The sequence below is a fragment of the Microplitis demolitor genome, chromosome 9 (genome assembly GCF_026212275.2).
Source record: "Microplitis demolitor isolate Queensland-Clemson2020A chromosome 9, iyMicDemo2.1a, whole genome shotgun sequence".
Lineage (NCBI taxonomy): Eukaryota > Metazoa > Arthropoda > Insecta > Hymenoptera > Braconidae > Microplitis > Microplitis demolitor.
The window spans coordinates 10,222,108-10,248,821 of NC_068553.1; the positions used below are offsets into that span (position 1 = coordinate 10,222,108).

The 26,714-nt window shown below is 30.1% G+C and overlaps 1 protein-coding gene across 16 annotated transcripts in view; it reads left to right on the forward strand.

Moving 5' to 3' along the window:
- Nucleotides 1–26,714, forward strand: part of LOC103572023 (uncharacterized) — a 370,788-nt gene that overhangs the window by 153,141 nt on the left and 190,933 nt on the right. The window contains exon 2 of one of the 16 annotated variants that reach the window (XM_053742099.1): nucleotides 1,008–1,205. The exons of the other annotated variants lie outside the window; for them this stretch is intronic. The gene's annotated coding sequence lies outside the window, so the exon portion shown is untranslated. The remainder of the gene's footprint in view (nucleotides 1–1,007; nucleotides 1,206–26,714) is intronic. 16 annotated transcript variants of the gene reach the window in all.

The following is a 26,714-nucleotide window of genomic DNA, read 5'->3' on the forward strand; positions in this document are numbered from 1 at the left end:
TGATGAAATCTATAGAATAAGAGAACTCTATGGTACGTGTATCCCATTAGTACCTTTTCTATTTGAGACAGTACGACTTAATTGTCAACGCTCAAGTATATTTGTCCAATACGACTGCTGGCGTCAATAAGTTGGCGTGATATATAAAAACGTCAACGTAAAAAAAGTTCTTAATGTGTACTTATTTGGGAAGGAAAAAAAAATTTTTTTTGAATGTAGCAGCTGTGACACTGAAATTTTGTTTTTTACAGAAAGTACTCAGAACTATCTTAGAGAGTTGCTTCTGCTATTTTTTATTTTCCGTGAACTAAACTTTCTGTGCTCAGTAACAATATAAATAGTAAAACACATCTTACCTTTAACATATATAATAAGAGCTTTCTTAAAATTATGCTCGTAAGCCCTCTTGTCATGTTTTTTCGTATTAATTGGTAATCGAAATTTCGGAATCTGCAACATCGCAACAATATCAAAATTATTGTCGGGTACGAGAAGTTCAATATGCGCAAATATATGTAATTTGAAGCTTGATTGTAACTGAAAAAGTACATAACGTAAATACACTGTTATCATAAAAAAGAAAGGAAAAAAATTTTGGAAATTCAAAACATATATTCCTTAAATGGTTACTTAAACTGGAATATTATCCGAAATTTTTTTTAAGTAACTACTCAATCAGTAACAAAGATATTTTCGGGCTTAGTATTGGATAAATATAAGAATAATGAAGTAATACAAACATTAAATTTGACGTCTCATTCCGAAATATAAATTTAAAAATTTTTAGCATTGAAGAATATTTTTGTACTATAAATTGGGTAAACATGAAAAAATAAAAATTTTTAAACTAAATTAAAAATTCGTTAAAAAATTTCTATACGTACAAAAGGTAAAAGATTTAATGAGGGACTAGTAACAGATTACTTCATGTATTTGTAAATCTATACTTATAAATATGATCGGGTATTAGGTATTTTACGTTACTAAATCATGTAAAATTTTTTCAGAATTCTGAGAAGTCCAAATAACATCTCATGTGCTTAAATTATTTGCATTGTTTTTTGAATATAATGTAAATAACAATTTATTTTATGCACAAATCAAGCGAAAAGGCCCTGGGACGATAAGAATACCGAATCAGACCCAGAAAGGAATCAGGCTCATAACTTCAAGAAATATTCGTACCCATGAAATACTTCGATACAGCAAGTTTCAGATTTTTATCTACTACCACGTTTGAACAAATCGAAAAATACTAAAAATTAGTAAAAATTGTTATTCTCTGCGTCTTATTAATCGAATGAACTAGTTCCCGGATATGTTTTGGGACATGATAGTAGCGTTTTGAAAAAAAAAAAAATAAGAGCCATATTTGTCCGTAAGAACCTAAAAAAAACGAGATTTTATTTATAATTTTAATTTTTAGGCGTGTTACGATAAACGTAAAAATATAAGACTATTTTTGTTAAATTTCCTATTCATTTTCCGACGAAATTATGAGCTTGGGAAATTTTTTTTAAGGGTTCCACATATAGAAAAAAAAATAAAAAATGATTTTTTACGCAAAAATCGATTTGTTTCATGATTACCCGGGAGAAAATGTTTTTATAAAATAATATAAAATATTATACAATTTTGTAAAATTTTGTAAGATTTTATAAAATTTCAGATCAAAATTTTGTAAAAATTCATACAATTTTATAGAGTTTTATAAAATTTTATAAAGTCAGATCTGAGTATAAAAAGTAATAAATAAATGTTTTTTTATGAAATTGTATAATATTTCATAGAATTGTATAAAATTTTATAAAGTTTTACATAATTTTGTAAAATTATATAAAAATTTATACAATTTTATAAGACTGTACAGCGAAAATTCATAGAATTTTATATAGTAAGATCTTTAGAGGTAAGTAGTAATTAGGTAAAATTTTTTTATAATTGTATGAAATTTTATACAATTTTCCAAAATTATATGAAATTTTATACAATCTTATACAATTTTATAAAGTAAGATTTTAGTGAGGGAAGTAATATTTAAATGAAATTTGATGAAATTGTACGAAGTTTTATAAAGTTTTATACGATTTCATAAAATTATATAAAAGTTTATACAATCTTATACAATTTTATAAAGTAATTCCTTAAAAAGGAAGTAGTATTTAGATAAAATTTTATAAAACTTTATGATGTTTTATACGATTTCATAAAAGTATATACAATCTTATACAAGTTTATAAAGTAAGATCTTAAAAGGAAAGAAATAATTAGATAAAATTTTATACACTTGTATAAAATTTTATAACATTTCATAAAACTTTAGAGAATTTGATGTTACTCTTGCATCTAGTGTGGGGTAGTATTTTGTAAGATTTGATAAAATTTCACACAATTTTATAAAGTTTATAACAAATTTTTACAAAAGTTGTTAGAAATTCAAAATAAATAGACGAAGTTTTCAATAACCATAAAAAAAAGTTCATTTTTGCGGGCAATATGTAGAGTACTCTTTGAAAAATGTAAAAAAAAAATTCTGAATATTGAATAAGTTTGATTTTATTAAAATTTTTTGTAAGTTATTCACACTATGAAAAATTATATTTTACACAATTATTGGATTCAAAGGAAGATAAAAAAATGTTGAAAATCCAAAAATGCACACCTCAATTGCTCATTTTATTTTTCGATCGCAAAGCATACTCTGATGCTTGGCATCATGAGTCGTGCAAAAAACAAAATATTCTTTCGAATAGACCGCCTTTTCTGCCTTTTCGGGGTAGATGTCACCCCGTACGAAAAAAATATGTATCCCAGCAAAATAGCGTATATCCGGTTTATACCTTGTATTATCGTATGTATGCCATTTTGCCGGCACCTATTCTAGGATATATCTTTTTTCATGTGGTACCACTGTCTTTTATGACTGCCATGCTAATTTTATTGTCAGTACTAGTTAAATAGATCATATAGAAAAGAAAAAAAAAGAAAGACAGATAACGGTGGTCAGCTGTTAGAAAGAGAAAAAGCTAGAACATTTCATATATACATATGAATTTGATGTCGAATTATCAGTTTCGAGATTCATTAATTATAATTAAACGGAAAAATTTAGGCTAAAAAATACAAAGCCGATAAAAAAAAATCAACTCAACATTAAGTTGAAATTATTCTTAAAGAAATGTTATGTATGCTAGTGAATAATGCATTCCTCTTTCGAGTATTCGAAAAGTATTAAAATAATTCACATGACGAAAATACTCAAAATTATTATTGTAATCGCAGAGCAAACACTATTATAGTTTTACAATTTATTTTCATAAGGTTGACTTCGATTTTTAAACTAAATTCTGAACTCTCATAAGTTCATTGTAAACCGGGAGATTCATTTGACATAAATACATCATACCTAAATGCGACCGGGTAACATTTTCCCATATTCCCTTTGCGATATTTTTTTGAATAATATCCATAACGTTACTATCATCATTAGGGTGAGCCACATAGAAATGCACATTGTCACTATTGAATATTGTTGATATTTTTAAAGAGCGTGTATTTTTGGGTCTAGACTCAATAATGATTTCTAATTCAGATCTTAAGCTATCAACAACAAAAGTAAGTAATGTCACTCCCAAACCGTGACTAATTGCCATCATACAGCCTTCATTACCCCAAATGCTATCAGTAGCTACCATTCTTATGAAATCATCTACTTCTGGATTTTCCAAACGATTGTTATCACCATTACCAAGTCTAACTTCTATGACTGCAGTTTTACATAATACTTCACAATAATCCATATTTAAGATAATATAATTAACAACAAAAAGTTCAATTTCCAAATATTTTTCTTTATCGTCAAACCAAAGTTCAGCGATTGCTCGAAAGAAGCAATTGCCATCACTTTCAACATTATCGATTTGAAAATGATCTAGAAGTTCTTTTGGGAATCTTTTTTTTTTTTGTTTGTTGGCAACTTATGAAGGGTGTCCAGATTCTTTTCAATTGTTTTTTTACTCAACTTGTTTGAACCATGAATATGGTCATCAGCCTCATGCACAAATAGTTCACCTGGCATGTTAGCAATTTTTTTACATTAAAAGCCTCATTGTCTTTATTTTTATAAAAAATATGAACTGCATCATGAGGGATGTTTTCTAAGTTGCATCGTGAGTTAAATAATTGTATGCCGCTTTCAGTCATTAATCTCATAGATAGGTTATTTAAGACATTAGTGAAATTTACATTGTCTTGCCACATAACTTTGGTTAATTCATAATATTCAAAATCAATCCAGTTATCTAATGCAAACAATGAACTGTATGTATGATCAGCAATATTTTGCTGGGAGGGTTTACCGGGATTTTCTTTATTCCACTCTAGCTTTTTGTCTCTCAAATAATGTTGGGCCGTATAATCAATTGGCTTATCCATGATAGGCGGAAGCTATCTTAAATCTCCAACGAAAATAACTGATAAACCACCGAAAGGAAAATTGTTTCCTGTAATTTGTTGGAGGTGAGTATCAATTTGGTTCTAACGATTTCGACCATTCATTGAAACCTCATCTATAATAACAATGTTCATATGACGCATTTCAAATCTTAATGATGTAACGATGCTAAAACTTAATGCTGGAAGGTCCCCTTTTTTATTATCCACTGGTAAAATAAAGCAACTATGTATAGTAACACCTCGAATTACAAATGCAGCCTTTCCAGAAGGAGCAGCTAAAATGACTTTAGCTGATTCAATATCTGAACAACTTATTTGTTTGTTATAATAATCAGATATAGTTTGATATAAGAGGTTGATTAGAAAAGATTTTCCAGTTCCCGCTTGGCCACAAATGACTAAACGGACTGGTTTATTAAGCTTTTGAGCATCTAAACAATGAATCTTTATTTGAAGTTGTTGGTCATTGGCCTTTAAAAGTAGTTCTAAAATATCACTATTTTTTATCACTTTTGGAAAACTTATCTTATAATCTTTGTCTTTCGAATTAGAAGAATTATTGTTTTTTGTTACAGGAAATATATCAATTAATTCAGATGGTTCCAATAATTTTTCAAGATTGAAAGCATTGATTTTATCTTCATCGCTGTTAACACCTAATTCAACTTCTTTGAAAATATCTTCAAGAAAACTTTCATCCATTTGATATACTAATCCTCGATTTTTTTCAATTAAAATCCAGTTTTTATCATGAACTTCTTTTCTTTCAACTGGACTTAAACCTTCGATTTCGGTTTTTTTGTCACGAAATGGTAAATATATTATTAACCGTCCTCGATAATAATTATTTTCATCTTAATATTTATTATAATGGCAAGTTCGTAAAATTTTAGGTTTTACACGTTCTTTCACATTGCTTTCCTCATCATAGACATCATTATCTTCATTATAACTGCCATTTTCATCACCTAATTTTTGATCAGTTTTTGCTTTGAGTTTGTTGACATCACTATATCCAGTAGCGAAATCAGCTAAACACATCGATTCATATCGCTTATCTTGCTTACAATACTTTTCAATTTTATTATCTTGATAGTTATGTGTTGACTCAGGTGCTATTTTTCATAATTCTTCCTTCCGTTTAACAACTCGATTTCTTTCATCCATTGGAAAAGTAGGAACAAATACTCTAATTCGAGATGCTTTAAAGAATGGCAAGTGAAGTACAAGAGCAGCAGCTTCTTGAGCTGCTAAAACTCTCGTATTAATAAATGCATTTGCAAATTTTTTTATTTTTTCAAGGTTAGTAAAGTCTTCATGAGCGAATTGCTCAATCAAAGTTCTGAATAATTTTGCCATATCTTTTTCAACCTTTACTACATAATAAGTTAGATAACTGGCACGTGCATATGGATCACATATAAATTGTATATCCATATTAGACTTCAGTAAATTTAAAATGTCTAGACTGTATGCATTAACAAAAATTCCATTGCTTTGGCGTCTCAAAAATACACGCGTCGTTTGTAAACAATATCTAGTAGCGTTCATATATTCATTTTCTGACATTTCAAGCTCTGTTAAAATTTGTGAGAAAGAAATTTCTCGCGGTCTCTTACTCAATTCATCAAGAAAATTTTTAACCTTATCAAAGTTAGATTTCACATTTTCATTTCGTTCTTCTAAGGGCAACTTAGTTAAAATTTTCGTCTCAGGCATTGGCCATAAAGGATAGTGGAAACGACATGTTTTTATATTTTTCGTACCTTTGTAGCATGTGAATGTATGCTTATGTAACTGGCATCCCATTACATATGGGTTATCTTTATCTAATCGATATGTTATGAATTTGTCGATGAATTCAACGCATTTTTTTTCGTATTCATTATCGTCGGAATTATATCTTGGTGTATTTTTTAATCAAGCAACCATATGACAATGTAAGACCCCTTTTTGTTGGACTTCATCTTTAGAAGCATAATCTTCAACGTAGTGTACATTGAAAGGACCATCTTTTTTCGTCAGACACTGAATTATTGTTGTAAAATAACGATGTATGTAACGTGCCCAAGTAACTGGATTTTTGCGCATTAATAAGTCTTTTTCGTTTGGATCAAGTTGCAGTGCATCACTTGAACTAATTTTTCTATTGTATTGCTCTTCATAGAGTTGTTGTAATATATGAACATTTTGATGTAGATTGCATGAAAATGTAAATAATCCATTTGGTGTTCCAATTTGTGCCATTGCTGCTATCAAAATTTTTTTTTTATCTTCCATGTAAGCAGGAGAACCAATAATTAACGTTAAAAATTTATATCCTTCATCCTTATTAACTAATTTATCAACCATGTTTCCGTCTAGAACATGTTTGGCCTGTAAAGACTCGATTTTATAGGCTCTGCGTGTAACAAAATTCATAGAATCTCTAGTTCTTTTTTGTACAGTCATTTGACCGAGCAAAAGAACGAAAGAATACTATACATTGGTTTCGGAATTTTATTTTCATCAGGGGCAATAATGCGAGTCAGTTCTGCCATTTCACGATTTTGATCAATAACTGAAACGTTATCATTGTTAAAGTTTCCATCAAATTCATTATTTTCATCATCATTTTCATAAAATTTCTGAAATATTACATTTTCAGAATTCAAAAGGTATTTTTTATCGTTTTCATCAACAATAAAAGGAAATTTTTCTTGAGTATATTGAAAAAAAAATCTTAATTTTCTTTAATACCATATCGTACGTACAATGTAGATTTTTGTAACAACTTCATCGACTTTTTAACATTTGCAACGAAAATCTTTTCAGCCATGTAGCTACTTTTATATTCTTTTTTACGTTTAATTTTAATTTGAACTACTTGAGCTTCTTCAGGGCGTCTAGGCAAGCATTTCATCATTTCTCCTACATCAACTTCAACATTGACAATGTTCCCTTTAAGAGATAATTGTGGATGAGGTGTAAATTGTTGAAGAGGTACAATTTGCAAAAAAGGCAACAAAGGTGATACCAATCTAACTCCAAGTGCACTTAAACGTTTCAAAAAATCAGGTATTTCTATAAAAGAATGATTTTTTGTCGCAGCTCTTTTAGGAATATCACCCTTTCTTAAACTTGTCCAACATTGAGTACAAAGAAAATTGGATTCTTTGAAATGATAAGCATGTTGGTCCATACCTGTATTAGTAATAATTAATTGTTTATAATATGTCAACTTATTCATACAATCATAGAGCTGGCGCATACAACAGGTACAAATCTCTGGAGTTTGACGTTGCTTTGCCAGAACACTTTGATACAATTTTGTATTTTTTTTTGTATTTTTCATTTTTAGATTTTCTTGCAAAACTACTTGAAAAAGTTTCATTATATTTTAATAACTCATTCATGCGCTCTTTACATTTAACTTCTTTTTGAATCTGACGTAGCTTAGGTCCAGATACTGGATCAAGTCGAGCTTTTTAGATGCGATATTATTTTTATCACTATGTAATTTACACTTTTGTGGAACTTAAGGTTGTTTTTCATAAGCTTTTTTTTTCTATTCAGATTCTTTTTTCTTATAACCAACATTTTCACGTAGTTCAGATATTTTTAATTGGTTTCTTTGTGTTTCTTAGACAACATAATCATCGTTGTTGCGATTAACTAAATTGACTTTTCTATTTTTTCACTTTTTGCTAATCGGAAACCTTCATCGTTTTTGAAGCGCTCAGAAAATCTTTGTTTAGATTGAGCATTTTCAGCGAGTCGGTACTCTTTATCTGCTCGTAATGCTTGTATTGAAACATTTTCTAACTGATGCCGTTTCTTCAAAGATTGTTTTTTTGTTTTGGGCATTTTTATTAAAGCATAAAAAATACTCAATGTAATATCTCATATGAATGATGTTTTGTAAATGATTCAATACAGAACCAAAAAAAATTCTTCATGAATGATGAATTGTTTGAAAATTATACAGTCATAAGTACAAATTATATATAAATATAACCAAAAGAGGGTAGATTCATAAATCCAGACTTTATAAATATATATATATATATATATATATATATATATATATATATATATATATATATATACGGTTAAAAAGTCGAAAAAAAGCGAACAAAAGTCGCTATAAGCAGACTAGAGTCGCTAAAGGCAGACTAGATTCATTAACGGTAGACTAGGTAAAATTAAATGGGACTAATCCGGTATTTTGAATCACAAAAAAACTTTACTATGCAGCTGAAATGTAGTAAAAAAAAAAATTAACGACAAATAATGACAAAAAATTAATTAAAAAAATACAAATCAACAATAAAATTGCTACATATAAGAACGCTTTAACTAAATTACCAATATATAGCAAATTTCGTCAATTAGTTACTTTAAAAAAAAAAAAAATGAATATCATAAAAAGATCTAAACTAAATACTAAAAAAACTAATTAAAGAATATTAAATTCAGTTCATGTAGCAATTTCCCACAATTTTTTAATTCAATTTTTGTATTGAGAGTAAATAGTAAATACAATAAAATAAATCACTGAAAAAATGAATAATAAGAAAAGAAAGAAAATACCTTCGAAACCGTCCAACCAAGGCCAAAAATTTACTTGAAGAACCCCAAGTAGGACATTACTTGTCAGAATAAATGAATAGAAAAATTGATGTTCTAAATGCAGTGCAATTTTTTTTTTTTATATAGTTTGTATAACACTGGACAAAAATAAAAATATTTTTTCGTCGCATAGCCGTGTTGAGGAAATTTCATAGAATCCAATAGATTCTCTAAGATACTCATAGAGATTTTATGAGATTGAATGAGTTTTATGAAAAATTACTATAGTCAAATGTATGTATAATACATACAGCTATGAGAATCTATCGTTGTCTTTAAGCAGTAAGTTAATCTGATGGAATAGAAAGTGGAATAAACAATAAATTAACATATTCCCATATAGATTATTTCAGATAGGGTAAACTTTTCGTCGACAATTTTGAAGTGGTCAAGAAAAAAGGGTGATGAGTATTGTAGTGAATATCGCTGTAAATATTCTTATCCAAAAAATTGTTAAAACCCGTTATTGTAACACATTATATTCTCTACAAAAAAGATGTATTACATATATATATATATATATATATATATATATATATATATATTAAGGTGCTTGGTACGAAACTATTTATTTTTCTGGTCCATCGACGGAATAATGTTCTAAACATGTAAAAAGAAATTTTCACCAAAGATGAGCTCTTAATTTTAATTCTAAGTACTCGCTTAATGAATTTGAAATTTTCATTGAATTAACATGTGAATGTTGACTTTTTTTTTTAATTATCTATAGTTCCGGAGCCTTACAAGATATTAGGTCGCTATTAAGTGAAAATAATAGAGAAATCCTTTCTCTTCAAACGTGCTTATAGCTAATTTATGTTTTGTAACCAGCCTCATCGGTAAAAAATCTTAAAGCCAATTTTTTGTCAAACTTCAGGGTTTTTTTTATATTTTACTCGCAAACCACTAACTTAACGCCAAAATTATTAGAGACTTTCTTCATAGAAAATTCGATTTCCTACAAAAAAGGTTATTTAAGTCATTTCCGTAGAGCTAGAAGTTTCCGAAATAAATCTTATCAATCATCTCAAAATTTAAGATATCGCTGTTTTATCCACGAAATTAGTACTTTTTTATTAAATTATGGCTAAAGAAATATATAATATACACTGGTAAATATATCATCAAAAATATGTTCAGTAATACGAACTATCTTATATTATACTTATTTCCATCTTTTCTTCTCTTAATCCAAATGTCTTTGTTTGACCATCAGAAGCTTTTTTAATTACTACCTCTCTCATTACGAAGATGAATGTTTCATACTTTATATAATTACATGTAAATGTGTAATATGTATTGTTACATTTTGTTCTTATACATGATATGTTTATACGGCCATTATTTTATAATGTACTGAAATCTTGAATGAAACAGCAATTTCAAAAATTTTGAGATGTTTCATTAGATTTATCTTAGAAACTTGACAAAAAATTGGCTTTAAGATTTTTAACCGGTAAGACCGGTTACAAAACGTAAATTAGCTATAAGCACGTTTAAAGAGGAAGGGTTTCTCTGTTAGTTTCGCTTAATAGCGACTTAATATCTTACAAGGCCCCGGAGCTGTAGATAATTAAAAAAAAAAAAAGTCAACATTTACATGTTAATTCAACGGGAAAATTTCAAATTCATTTAGCGAGTACTTGAAATTAAGAGCTCATCTTTGGTAGGAATTTCTTTTTGCATGTTTAGAACATTATTCTGTCGATGGACCAGAAACAAAAATTGGAAAATCCGAAAGTGCACGACTCATAATGCTCCTTAATTATGACATAATAAAATAATGTCAGGAAACACGAATAAATTTAAAATATATACAATTTTCTTTCATTAAAATTTATTATGTTTTTTTTTTTTTTTTTAATTATATAAGTATTTTGTTAATAATTATGAAAGAACCTACTCAAAATATTTCGATAAATAACAAAAAAAAAAAAAAAAAATTTTGAGATACTTTTACTTTTCCGGCGAAACTATCAGACTTATCAAAAAATATCATAGAATTTTTTTTGTAGGTAATCTTATTATACACAAATTATTACGAATAAAGTTTTTTAAAATTCTGTATTGTTTTCTAATTATTGTCATTCCAATATCAAGCTCTTAAAACCAATCAGAAAACTATTTTTTTACGAGCTTGAGATTGAAATGAAAATAACTAGAAAACAATGCGGTATTTTAAAAAACTTTATTCGTAATAATTTGTGCGGAATAAAATTGCCTACAAAGAAGTTTCTATTGTATTTTTTGATAAGTCTGATAGTTTTTCTAAAAAGGTAAAAATATTTCAAAATTTACTATAAATTTGAATTTAAGCTCAGATAATTTTTAAATAGTTGGATTTATCAAAAAATAATAAGAAATTTTTTTTGTAAAACGTTCAATTTCCTACAAAAATATTTATCGTATATAAAAATCTGTTTATTCGTTTGTGAGCTAGAAAATTATAAAAAAAAAAAAAAAAAAAAAAAATTCCCATGTTATTTAAATAGAAAATAGACAAATGGATTGAGGCAGACGTTTATATTATTATTAAGAGCTCGGATTGGTACCTAAATTTTTATTTTCAGTTATACTTTCATTTTTGGATACCATAAAAAAAATTTTTTTAAATTATCTTTTTTTGAAACACCCTAATATATATATATATACATATATATATATATATATATATATATATATATACATATATATATATATATATATATATATATATATATATATATATATATATATATATACATATATATCACGGTGTTTCATATTTAAGCGATATTTTTTTTTTTGTCCTACCTGAAAAACGAACTATGTGTAGAACAAAGACAATATTTCCTCTTAATAAAAATTCTAAGTCAATTAGGGGTTTCGCTCATCAAAAAATTCAACTTCCCATTCAAATAAGATGGGAAACAAAATTTTTTAAAATTTGGAATTCTTTACCTCGGCAATAGCTCATTGTAACATAATAAGCCCAGTACACATTATGTAGTGAATTTAACGCTTTACAAAAAAGGTGTTGTATTATTTTTTGATAAATCCATCTGTTCAAAAGTTATTGGTCCTCGAAGTCAAGATAAAGTAAATTTCGAGATCTTTTTACTTTTCCGGCAAAACTACCGGACTTACCATAAAATGCTATTAAGTTTTTTTGTAGGCAAATTTATTTTCTACAAATTATCTTTGATAAATTTTTTTTAAATTCTGCATTGTTTTCTAGTTATTTCCAATTATATACCAAGCTTTTAAAATCGATCAGAACACTATTTTTTTTAGGAGCTTGACATTAAAATGGAAATAACTAGAAAACAATGCAGAGTTTACTAAAAAATTTATCAAAAATAATTTGTAGGACATAAAATTGTCTACAAAAAAGATTCTATGGTGCTTCATGATAAGTCCGATAGTTGCGCCGAAAAAGTAAAAAGATCTCGAAATTTACTTTAACTTGACTTCGAGGTCCAATAACTTTTGAACAGATAGATTTATCGAAAAATGATAAGAGACTTTTTTGGTAGAACGTTGAATTCCCTACAAAAATCTTTACTGAGATTATTCGTGTAATGAGCCATTATCGAAGTAAAAATTTTAAACTAAAAAAAATTTTGCTCCTCATGTTATTTAAATGGGAAATCGAATTTTTCGATGAGCGAAGCCCCTAATTGACTTAGAATTTTTTTTTAAGCGGGAATATTGTTTTTGTTCTATAAATTGTTAGTTTTTCAGGTAGAACAAAAAAAAATATTGCCTAAATGTTATGCACCCTAATATATGTATATATATATAAATATATATATATATATATATATATATATATATATATATATATGTATATATATATATATATATATCATATTAGGGTTATAACGGTGAGCCCCGGTTATTCCGTGTCTAATAACCACGAACCACAGCTAATAAATTTTCCTAAATAAATTCAATTAATTAATTGTATATTATTAAATATAATATTTAATTGATGATAGTTTAATTTCTGGTTCTGAAATCGGGAAAACGGATCTCGGGAGTAGCGATACTAGTTCTGTACCGGTCACGCGGCTGAAATGTAACTTATTCTAAGTGACGCTGGTGATAAGAACATTTATTCAGAGAGACTCAATGAAATTATATATTATAAATTTTATTTAACCGAATCCCAAATTTATTTACACAGTAGTTTTCTCCTTTTGTAAATTTTACTTTTTACCTTATTAGTTAAGATTGAGCGTACAAAATTAAATTTATTTATTATTAAAATACACAAGATTTATTGGACGTGGGAAATAAAATTGATAATTAATTAAAATTACGATTCGTTGAAGAAAGAGAATTATAATATATATATATATATATATATATATATATATATATATATATATATATATATATATACCAGATTTATTAAGAAACTTATCGGAACTTTGGTCAATTTAATGGTGGCACTGGCCAACGATTCATCTCAGCTTGGTCCTGACGATGTTGATATCCAATGGTCCCTCGGGCTCCGGAATCAGCGTCGGCAGGTTGTCACAGGCGAAAAAAACCACACAAACTCATTTAAAATCAGTTTGGCCTTTTTTGACCAGATAATAAATTGCGAATCACGTACGCTTTGGTGTGTCAAATGCAACACTACTTATCGATTTATAACGATTAATTTCAAGTTAAACAAATTTGCAAAAGAAACGATGTAAGAAAATTTTGGCGTGACGGGCCGGTTACAATTCTCTAACCTGAGCTTAGACAATAGATCGAATCAGAACTGGTCACTGGTACTAAATGACTAGGTATAACAAACTTATCGTTAGGCCGGCTCATATAAATTGTAATGAGTCCTGGTGATAGCGTAGGGACCTCGCTAAGCGTCATCAGTCCACTCTAGGTGATGGCCAGGGCCTAAGTCCTCGAGCAAGTGTTTGCTGGCCCTTTTATATGCTAATTTTGTAGGCGTGGAACTACCCCACTATCGTCTAAATTAACACAGAATTCGATCTAGGGGGCCTCTGACATGGCCCCGAATGACTGAAGAGTGTTAATTAACATAGAATTGTTCTAATAGATGGCCGTAAAATCAGTTAGATTTTGCGCTCGATTTTCAAGTCGAAAAATCAGAAACGCACGGTTACAAGGTGTCCCAAAAAAAAACAAATATTTTTTTTTAATTTCATATAGGCTCAAAAGTTACTTTATATTATTAAAAAAATCTTTACTAAATTTCAGCCAGATATCTTTAAAATTGAGCTATCACAAAGCGGGGTCCCCTTTCCCATTTAAAACACACATAAAAATTTTTTATTTTAGTTTTTCGTTAGTACGACTATGAAAAATTTTTGTTTTTAATTTCTCCTAGTATGATTTTGTAAGAAATTAAATTCTCCACAAAAAAGTGCTGATGTATTGTGTACGTCTAACGAACTGGGAAAAAGTTACGGGGCTTCAAAGATCGACTAAAATTAAATTTCTTGAGTGTTAAATTTTTTTTTTACCATTTTTTATGTTTATTCTATCAAATTTTTTTTTTTTTTTTCAAATTTTGACAAGCACAGTTTTGTAGAAAATTTAATTTCTACAAAAAGTACCTGATATCATATATACGTCAAATTAATGAGAAAAACGTTAAAGGGCTTCAAACGTCAACAAAAAATGAAGTTCAAAAAATAAATATTTAATTCGTTTGTGCGGTAACAATCACATAAAAAATTCGGTATTTAATTTAATTTAATTTTTTTTTCAATAATATTTTTCCGGATCGATGATTTTGACATCACCCATATGTCATACTGACGTCATAGAATGCCACACAAACATCACATTTACGTCACGTATACGTCATTAGTTTTACATCATAATCTTACGTAAAAAGCGTGAAATAATGAGTCACACCTGACTATTTATGGCTTACATTTTACGTAAATGATGACATAGCGTAACGTTACTCTGACGTCAGATTTACGTCAAGGTGTTTACTGGGTAGATATTTATCTCATTTAGGAATCTAAAAAAAAATAAATTTTTAATTATAGAGTGGCTACCACGTATAAATCTGAACATATTTCAAATGTCTTCGAACCCTGCTTAAAAAATCCGATAGATTCTTATGGCTGTATTTATAGGGTCCTATACTTAACTATAGCACTTCTCATATAATTTTTTCGTTCTTATAAAATTTCTATGGGAATTTATGAGAATTCATTGGATTCTATAAGATTTTTTAAACAGGGAAAGTTAATTATTTGAATTAATTGTAATTTATATACTGCTAACCGACTATTTTATAACAGGGCTATGCTGTTACTCTGGTCGTCCTTAAATTACATTTTTAAGGGCGCCACTGGAAGGATTAAACGCTCTTCCAGAACCGGTTCTTAATACTCAGGGTCGGTGTAAATTTTATTTGTAAGAGAAGGAAGAGGAAGGATAATTTTATAAATAACTTAGATTTATTTATTATAACAATATTCACTTTTATTTAATTTATAACCTTGTAAATTAAACCTTATAATTTTTCCTTAAACCTTATAACCTTTGACCTTGATACTTTATATCTTATAACTATTAGACCTTATAACTTTTATACCTTTTGACCGTATAACCTTTAGACCTTATAACAATAGACCATATAAAATTCACCAATTACCTTTGGCGACTTAAAACTAATTAGCCACTACCTTGGCATCGCACACACACTCACTCGATTAAAACTATTGCCAACTACCTTTGGACTTATAAATTAAAATATCGGTTACCTCCCGAATTAATTATTAATTATAATATTAATTTTAAAATCGTTTCCTACCCACACACGCACACTTGAGTCCCCTGGACTTTTATTCACACACATTAATTTTAAAATGGCGGTTTTCGCCACGTACTTTAATAAATCAATCAATTAATTTTTGAGGAAGAATTATTAATTAATTAATTTTAATTTAACTCCTTTCCAACTTCTAAACATTAATCCTCCAATATAATACTGATCCGAATTCCCGAGACTTAATAATTTTAAGTTTTAGTCAGTAAAAATCTCATCTCCGTTTTCTTTACCCGATACTCGCCTCACTTGAGTTCCGCAATCTCTTCTTACTTAACAATTTTAATTTTTACTGAGTATATTTGTATTTTATTCTCGAAATTTTATTAACTAGTTTTACTTATAAATTTTTAATTTTGCTAATTTAATTATTTCAATTAATCTTAATATATCACAACGCGGACTAGAAGATGAAAATTTCTGGCTTGTGTCATTCACAATTGGCCTAGAAATTTGTACGACGTATATAATTCCGGCAATGGCCTAGAATTATAAGACGACGCCCTGGACCCGGCAGTTGGGCCTGGATCCGGTTTGACAACCGTCTGGCTTAATTTTTTTTAGACTTTATAATTAATTATTAACTACGGGCCTAGACGCGGATTGCCCCGACGAACGACTAAGTATTTATTGAATTAAATTAGTATTCTGGCTTCGGCCTAGAATAATTAAATTAGTTAATACCTGATTCTTTTCTTGGTGCTTTTCCTCGTCGTTTCCGTCTCCTCAGGTTCTTTGTTTTCGTCACGTTCATCGCGTCCTCCTGTTCTCATCCCTCTCGTTGTTTTCCTTTTTTGTGCTGGCTCCTTCACCTGAGTTGGCTGAGCGTCTCGATCTTCGGGCGTCTCGTTCGATTGTGTGTCTCGGCCTGGGTTTTCTCTTCTCTTATCATTGTGCACCCACTCGACCGAATTCGGCAACTTCCGGAAACTTATACACCCCTACTTATCACTAAGTGGGACTGACAGACAAGCCCCTACGATTTCCACTCGGTACGACAGTCGCACTCTACCCCGGATAACCCTGGGGCAGTAATAGAATATATCGACCGTGCGCATGATAGAATATCATGGCAACTGAGCGCGGAAAATTCAAAATTCCCTGTTACAATTTTTTACCACAAATAATTTATTTCCATAAATTAGATTGCTCAAACATATAGTACTTTCAGCAGAAGTAAATGTTTGTTCGGCAATACCTAATATCGTCGTGTTAAACTTTTTTAACTTCCCGCTAAGAAAATCGACGATTTTCAAAAATTTCGGGAAGTTATTGTTTTCACCCCGATTTTCGAAAATCGAGTTTTCATCAGATGTCGACGTTTCGAGGTCCTAGGAAGCTATTCTGACTATTTTCAGAATGATGTCCGAGTGTGTGTGTGTGTGTGTGTGTGTGTGTGTGTGTGTGTGTGTGTGTGTGTGTGTGTGTGTGTGTGTGTGTGTGTGTATGTAAACTCTTTGTAACTTTTGAACTAATGAATCGATATGGATGGTTGAGGTGGCAATCGAAAGAGCTTGTTGGCCATCAACTTTCCTAAGAATTTCAGATTATTTGATCGAATGAACTCGAAAATATTTGCGAATTACGAAAAAAAAAAAATGTTTTTTAGTTTTTTATTGATTGCTCAAAAACGACTTATACGATCGACTTCAAAATCTAATCAGCTCTAGTACTCAATAAAACGCGTCGATTGCCACCTTAAACATCAAAATCGGATAATTCGTTTGAGAGTTATCGCGGGAGAAAGAAATGGTGAAAAACGGTTTTTTCTAAATATTTTCGAAACGACTGACGCGATCGATTTCAAATTTTAATCAGCTCTAGAATTTAATAAAACGCGCCGACTGCCACGTCAACTATCAAAATCGATTGATTAGTTCAAAAGATATCGGCGTTGAAATGTTAAAAAAATAACATTCTATGTTATTTTTTCGGGATAAATCATAATATAACGTACTAAAATGTGCCTGATATCATACCAACTCATGTTTTTTATGGTTTCTTTTGATCATATAATGTCACCGAACTTGGTTTTTAGTTTAAATCATATTATCAACAAAAAAATCGATAAAACGTAGTTTTTAATATTTTTATCGGATATTTCATATTTTATTGTTTCTTACATGAGTCAAAACTTATTTAAATCTTGATTTTGATCCCTGACATTGATTTCTGCCTCAATAAACTTATTTTACTGAACATAATCAAGAACTAAATTTTTAAAATCACTTCATTGATGATTTTCGCTTCTTAAATTTTCAAACTTCAGCATAACAGGTAACTTGTTAGAGCTTGAAAAGATCGTAAAAAAACAATTGCATGTGATAACATTTTCGAGCTCGAAGAGCTCGAAAATATATCTACACTAATGTTTCGAGCTCTTTGAGGTCGAAAACAGCGGGAAGTTTTGGGGCTGGCCCGCAGGGTTAACCGACGCCCAGATTTTTTTTTTCTAATGCGGTGTTCCGATTCGATTAATACGTTCAAACTTCAGTCAACTTTTTTTTCGTTTCTGCATAAATTTTTTGTCAAGAAACTTAAGAACTTCAAGTTTTTCGATTTCATCTTGTTTTCACACTTCCAAAAATTTTTTTCTTTCAAAAAATAGAATAATTTTGTACACAGTATAAACTGAGATTGAAAAATTCCTGTCTAAATAGTATATATGACTTGTAACAATACCTGTTCCTCATCAATTTCTCTTTTGACTTTAAAAAATTGCGAATAAATACTGGAATTTTTTCATGGCTTGGAATTTTTTTAAAGCCTCTGAATAAATTTTAGAAAAAAACAAATTTTAACGAAAACTTAATTAGACCTTGCTTCTATTTTACTCTCTATTATCGACAATAGATTTTAGGTGTCATAAATTTCGTGACAGTCTACTGCTGCAACCTGTCACCAAAGTAACCGCGAAAATTTGAATTTCCATAAGTTGATGGCAACTTTTTGAAAAAGTTGATGGCAAAAGTAGGCATTCCATCAGTTGTCGAAAATTTGTCTTTAATTTTCTCGGAAGGTTGGTGGCAAGTTACGGCAGTAAATTGTCACCAATTTTGTAGGAAAGTTGGTGATAACTAAATAGTCAACAGTTACAAAAGCTGAAGGTTGTCGAGTAGTTATCAGAGGTGTTTCTTACGATTTCGTACCTTTTATCTCAGAAACTCCATAGAGAACTATATTATCTGCATATTATCGTCAATCCAAAAACTCTACTTGCACTAGTTGGTATCAGTCTGTAACGGGTAAACTACGGTTTATTTTATTTATCAAAGTAATTATTAAAACAAACGAATAAAAACTGGTTTGATTAAATATTCAAATTAATTAATAAACAAATTAGAAACAACTACCCCTTTGCTCGGATTTACTCGCCGGAGTCATGGGTTGAAAGGGGTTTCTAAGTCAGAAACAGATTTTAAACAAAAGAGAACAAAACTTTATTTAAGCAATTTTTTTACACGAGGATTGGCTTAGAACCCTTCTCTACTACCTTTATAAACAAATAATGATGTAATAATTATTAATATAACAGTTACGCGGTAGCTCAACGACTTCCCCGTCACTCAACGACTTCCTCGTCGCATACACTCATACACACACAAATTCTCGCGGGCTAAATCGCGCTTCTATCCCTCCTCGGATGTCTTGGGGTGTGTGGCTTACTTTTCCCTCCACCCTGAACGAGTTTCCCTTCCCAGAGGGCAAGTGGATGGTCTCCGTCGAACCTCCACCTATTTGACTAGTTTCACCTGCCGTACCTCGGTAGAAGGCCTCAGTACGGAGACACCAAATCTCCACGAAAGTAAAATTTCACTTACCTTGATCTGGGTTAGACTCAAGGTAGGTGAAGTTTCTTCTGTTGTCGGAAGGGAAAACGTCTCAGCAGACTTAGTTGCCTATACGAGCTTTTGCCATCGATCTTATTACCTGGCTTTTCCACCGTGATTGTGAAAAGAATAATTTCCGTCGCCCTCTAGCGTCACCGGCGCAACTACAGTAAAAGGACAATTATAAGTTCCGATCGACTTTTATGAAGAAAATAAAATAAAAATGAAATGAAAGAAATATAATATCGAGAGATTAAAAATCTTATTAAGTCCTGATTGCTCATTCTCTCATTATCTTTCTATTCGTTTGTTCACCGTCGCGAGTACTTTGCTCGGTCGGCCAAATTTTCAGTATTTTAGTATTTACTTAAATTCTTAAATGCATTCTTTTTCTTTCATTTAACGATGTTATTCTATTAAAATTATGTTCTACAAATTCCCTCTGATTTTATAACTCAGGACTTAGAAGAATTCTAAACTCTCGATATTATATTTCTTATTTTGACTTCTCTTACAATTCTTTCAATCTTTTAATTCTTCACAGAAAAAAAAGATATCTTGGCGCAAGAAATTTTTTCTTGCCGCAAAAATATTTTTTGCAATTTTGAATGAAAACAAAAATTTTCGTGGTTCAAGAGCAAAATTTTTTTAAATTTGGTCATCTTGGCATAAGATTTTCTTTTTATTCAACCGATATAATATATGTTTCTTAAATTAAAAAATGTTTTCTTAAAGTGAGAAAAATAAAAATTTAACCCCGATATATATCCAATTGTCCGAAAAGTAAAATATTTTTTCTTGAAGAATAATTTATTTTGAATCGAAATGATTTGTGACTCCAGTCAAGAATGAAAAGTACTCGACTCAATGTTAAGAAATAACTTGGCTTAAGTATTTGTTGTGTTGCGGCAAGTAAGCGTAGACGTTTGAACCAACAGCAACTGCGCTCACGGCTCAACGTGTAAATTCTCTTGGGAAAGCTAACTGTACTCTACAAATGTGACGGAAGTGTAGGCTCTACATTATACAGTGTGCTTACTCGATATGGGTAAATTTAACGAATATTCAGGAAATGGTCGGGTAGCATAACCGGTAAAGCTCTCGCGTGATACCGAATTGGTCTGGGTTCAATTCCTACCGTGAGCAAACAATTTATTTTTCTCAATTTGTTTATAAGCCATTGAATCGAGAGAGAGTATTCCTTACCCTCTCTACTGTTGTATTGTGATGTTCTGAATATACGTATACACTCCTGCTTGTTAACAACATTATTTAGTATTTATATTAGGCTAAATTCACTGAAAAATATAGGTCGATATATTTTTTAAGTAGAGTCATTTATTTTCTTGAATCGAGACTACGTTTTTTTTAAGTCAAGAAAAAAAAAACATCAATGGGGGAATTTTATGTCTTCCGTTAAGTTAAAATTTGCATGATTCAAGAAAAGTTATTTTATTAAGTTAAGATTATCATTTATTTAAATCAAAATTAAAATTTTCTCATTCCAATAGACCGTTGTCTTGAGTGGATAATGTAGTTTTCTCAAACTGAGAATAAATGTTCTTCTGCCACGCAAAAAAAGTTCTTGGTTTTAGATGTTGATATATATTGTGACAATTTACTATACTCACCAACCAAGACAGAAAAGTATCTTGTTTTGATAGTTTTATTTACTTGGTTAGAAACAAAATAAATTTGACTTACAATAAATATTCTCAAACCAAGATTATTTAACTTGAATTAAAATTTAATTATTCTTGATGTAATATTTTTATAATATTAGTCGAAGAAAATGTTCTCGGATTAACCCTCCGTCCATCGCGCGATCTCGCCACCCTCCGTTCATCGCGTCGCGGCGTTCCGCCGCAATATATTTAATATTGCAGTGTTGCCAAGTATCATAATTATGATTTTTTAAAATTCAAATCACACAAGTTTATTCGAGTAGACAATTGTAATTATTTTTACAATTTTTTTATTAAAATAAAAATTTTGTATTAAATAAAAATATAAATGATAGAGATGAATTAAATGAGCTGGAAATAAGCCACTGGTGGTAACTGGCAACACTGCGCAGAAAATCCGAACAAATTCAACGTCCGAGTTTACTCGCGTCAGCAGCACATCGCCGCGTTTCTCAGGTTTTCCAACCAAAAAAATTATTTGTTAAATATTTAAAATATCGGAAAAATAATTATCATTGATTCATTCGATACTAAAAAGTATAGTATAATAACTCTTAAAATTTCAAAAGATTAGAAATTTTTTTTTTTTTTTAATAATCTTTTACTCAAAATTGCGGCGTTGCGCTCATAGCGCGATGAACGAAGGGTTAAAAAAACCCAATTACTCAGCCCAAGAATAAAAAAATGGAGGCAAAAATTATCTTGAGCCAAGTCAACCTTTTTTTCTGTGTTGTAAAAGATTCATTTGGAAACGAAATTTGCCTTTTTTTATTTCCCTTTGATTTTAGTTACTCGGGACTTAAAATAATTTCACTTGGTCGCGCATTCATTCGTTCACATGTACTAATAATAATAATAATACGGTTATAGGAATAATATTGATAGTATAATAATAATAATCGCAATTAGAATCACATTAGCTTACAATAGTCATAGTTAAGTAAAAAGAAAAATAGATTCACAATAGTCGTAGTAATAGTTAGAATAATAATAGTAGTAGTAGTATTAGCAATAATAAAAGCAAATAGTGATAGTAATACATAATGAGACCTAGTAATAATCATAGTATCAAGCAATTTATTCATAGTATTAATTAATAGTAATAATTGCATGTGTCATAGCAATACAATAGTTCTAGTCGTAAGAAATAGTTATAAAAATAGTAATAAGAAAATAGTAGTAATCTTAAGTAACACAAGTAATATTAGTAATAGTAGTCATAGTAATCCTAATAATAATTATAATCACACACAATAATGAAAACAAAAACTGACTGGCTCTCACAACATCACAAGTCTATTTCTAAATTCTGAAGACAAGTTAACAAGGAATGTTTTTATCAACTTACTTGTAAATTAACGGCCAACAGGCAAAAAAACTGTACAGCCAATTGATCGCAGTTATCGTGGCATGAAATGACGGTCGTTGATTGACAGTCTTTTTTTGTATCATAGTTAATTTTGAATATTTTGTACAGTTTATGAAATTTTACGTAGCATTGTAAAATTTTATAATCATTTTGAAGTGACATAAAATTTTAGAATATCATTGTCTTCAACACTGGATGCAATTTTTATGAAATTTCATTAAAATTTCAAAAATTTTATTAATTTAATTGAATTTTAAAGAGTATCGAAGAAGAAAATTGATTACAGTTATTTCGTCTATTTTTTTATTTTTTCTAAAGTATATCTTTCTAACAAGTCACAGATAATTCAAAATTTATGTAGACCGCACTAACTCAATAGCTGCATTGACTGCAAATGATCGTCAACTTAAAAACTCAACTTTACCGAAATTTCGGCTGGAACTGGAGGGTGACTTACCAGCAAAAGTTGTAGATGAAAAGTTTTGTGGCCAATTTAAAAAGTACATCTTGCTTAATACTGTAGTCAGAAAACTGAACGACAGAAATTAAGATACTTTTGCTGACAGTGTCACGGCTGCTACATTCAAAAATTTTTAATTTTTTTTTGCTCTCTTACAAAATAAGTACACATTAAAACCTCTTGTATGTAAACCTTTTTATGTATAACGCCGACTTACTGACGCCAAAAGTCGTACCGGACAAATATACCTACCTAAGCGTTGTCAACGCTTTACAATTAACTAGTATTGTACTAATGGACCACGCGTATTATATATTTCTCTTTCTGGAAATTTCATCATTTTTACTTAACGTACTTTTAAAATTTATGTATCCGTTCCCATTTAACTAATCTAAGCATAGAAGTGGTAGTCTTCTTTGATTTTTCATCTTAAAACTGTAGACCACCCAACTCATGCGCACCTGCATGTGATTCTTGGAAATTAGAGAAAGCTAATGGAATCCTCCAAATTTATGGTTTCCTACACGGGCATGCTCGGCGACAGAGTGGCGCCAGGTCATCAGCCTACTTAATAGTCAAAATCTGTTTCCCAGAGATCCCACGTGTGCATAGGCCTAGAACTTTCGGGCGAGTGCGAGTCCTCTCGTATAGGAAACTAGTTACCACCACTTTTCATATGTGAGGATCATATAAAAAGGCCATAGACTTTAGCTCATTAGTTCTTTTGGGAATCAAACTCTGAACCTTACTGAACTCTGGACACTCGACGGTGTTCGTGGCTAGAGGATTGATATCTCGATTGAGCATTCGGTTAACGGTAGCTGGGCGTACGAACCGGACCTTGATCGTCGTAAGCACTCGAATGATCGGTATATCATTTTCTGCTAGTCTCAGGAGAATAATTGACGAGATATTAATTACACCATTCGGTCAACGGTAGCTGGGCATACGAACCGGACCTTGATCGTTGTAAGTCGTGAACTAATATCAATCGGAAGTACCGGTAGCGTTGATTATCTTTAGCTAATTTTAATCCATTTATTTCATTTTTATTTTTATATTGACATATACCACGAGAATCATGAAAAGTCAAAGAATATTTTACCGCGATAAATGCGAAGATTTTGAAGGATATTTTGCAGCGAAAAAGCGAAGAATTTGAATAATATTTTGAAATACTTTTACCGCGAAAATACGCGAAGATTTTATAAATCTATATTTTATATTACCGCGAAGACGCGAAGAATTTGAATACATTGAAATTATTTTACAGCGAGAAGCGCGAAGACATTCATTTTATTTTAACCTACAGAGATTTAAAAACGCATAAACATTGAAATTGATACAACAAAATATACTAAATAAATAAATAATTCGATAAATTAGAATCACATTAATTGACCGCGAAAACGCGTTGTGAATAAGTGTCCTGTGTTACTGCTGACAGTCCTGACGCCTCACCAAAACCTGTTTAGGGTAAGTTTTTAAAAATTGTAACCATTGTTTGGTATTTTTATTTTAATATACTCTGAAATATTTGTAAACCATATGCATGAAACATATATTTTGCCATTTGTAACCCTTTTTGTATTTTGAAAATATTGAGTCCTTAATAAATAAATACTCGTTAACATAAAACATTTGAAAATCATTATTTATCAGACAATTTTACTTTAACAATGAGATACTAGTTTCACGAGGCTTTTCGGCGGCCCACCTTCCTTTATCCCTTAGTTTTCTACCTGTCTAGCCGCTCAGACCGATAGTTCACAGTAGGGGGTACACAATCTTACGTTTACCGCTCGACGTTTGATTGTGAAATTAGATCAGTCACATAATAAATTGGAAATCGTTTTGGGTTCTATCAATATTGTCTTCAACAATATTGTGTGGACGCGAATCTATAATATAAAAATGAATCGCAAAATGTGTTGGTAAGCGCATAACTCAACAACGCCTGGACCAATTTGGCCAATTCTTTTTTTAAAATGTTCGTTGAAGTCCAAGGATGGTTCTTACGGCGAGCAAAAATCGAATAATTGTCGGGAAAACCCTTAAAACAGCCCTTTTCTTTTCCACATACAAACGTTTTCTAACTAAAACGTAGAATCAATTTGAGCTTTATTGCTATTATATAAAGTTCATATTAAATTACAAGCACTCACTGTTATCTAAGAAATGTAGATGTGTTCCTAACGTCAAAAAGTAAATTTACACTTTCTTACTGCTATACAAAGTTCAAATTCAATCATATCTATCAAAATAGTGTGCGTGTGTGCGTTGGAGCACAGAATACGTCGTTGGAGGATTTAATGTCGCGTTCCGAAACTAAAAAAAAGTGATCGCGAACCCGACCAAATTGAATAGTCACAAAAGATAATAATAACAACTTGGTCGGCTTCGCGATATTATTTCTTTTGTTTCACTTTCGGCAGGTGACAAAAAAAAATTATTATTAATAAAATTATTATTTATTAATTAATTAGTAATAATTTTACTGTGGAAGAAAATTTTGATGATAGTTGTGTGCCAGATAATTATTAACAGTAAATTCCGAGCATGCTATTATTTTAAGACATTTTTCTTAAAAATAAAGTGGAATATGAAATTTAAAAAATCTATTAAAAAATAAATCCCATCGTTGTCCCATTATGAGCATAGCTGGAAAAGTTGTAGAATAGGTGACAGTTTGCTGTGAAAAAATTATGAGGGAAATCGATCAGTACGTGTTTTTTGTAAATCGACAATTTATACTTAAAAGTTAAAATTTCAACAGAAGCGTGATTCAAAAATTTTTTTGATATTTTTTATCGAAAAGAAATCTAAAAACAATCATTTTTTGACTCTTTAAAAATTTTGTTTAACCCTTTTTTCACGAAGTTACAGGCATTTGATAGAAAAATCTCTTCATTTTTTAAAATTCGATATTTCGAAAACGGTCGGAGGAAAAAATTTGAAAAAAATCATGAAGTTCTCTTTCAACGTATGCTGAAAGATAAAAAAATCAGAGGTTCAAAATAACTTATTGAGCCACACCGTCCATCGTACGGTATTACACCAATTTAATATATAGTGGAAACCTTAATCATGCAAACCTTCTCAATAAGACAATTTATAGATAAATTGAGAAAAATATAGATAGCCCGAACTGGGAATCGAACTCAGACCATGTCGGTATCGCACCGAGTGCTCTACCAGTTGAGCTATCCGGCACTATACTATATTCCGTTCAATTTGATCTATAACTTATTGAGCCACACCATCCATCGTACGGTAATACATCAAGTTTATATAGTGGGAACTTAAACAGAGTTGATTTTTTTATTTTGCTCTACAATCGATTGAGGCAGTACGAAGTCTGCCGGGTCAGCTAGTTAAATATAAAATAGAATAAACTGAGCATTTGGTCACGTGAGCCCGGGTCATAGGATCGGTCCTTGATCAGTGTAAGTACCATTTTATTCCCTATATTTTATACAAATATCGTACCTACGCCCAT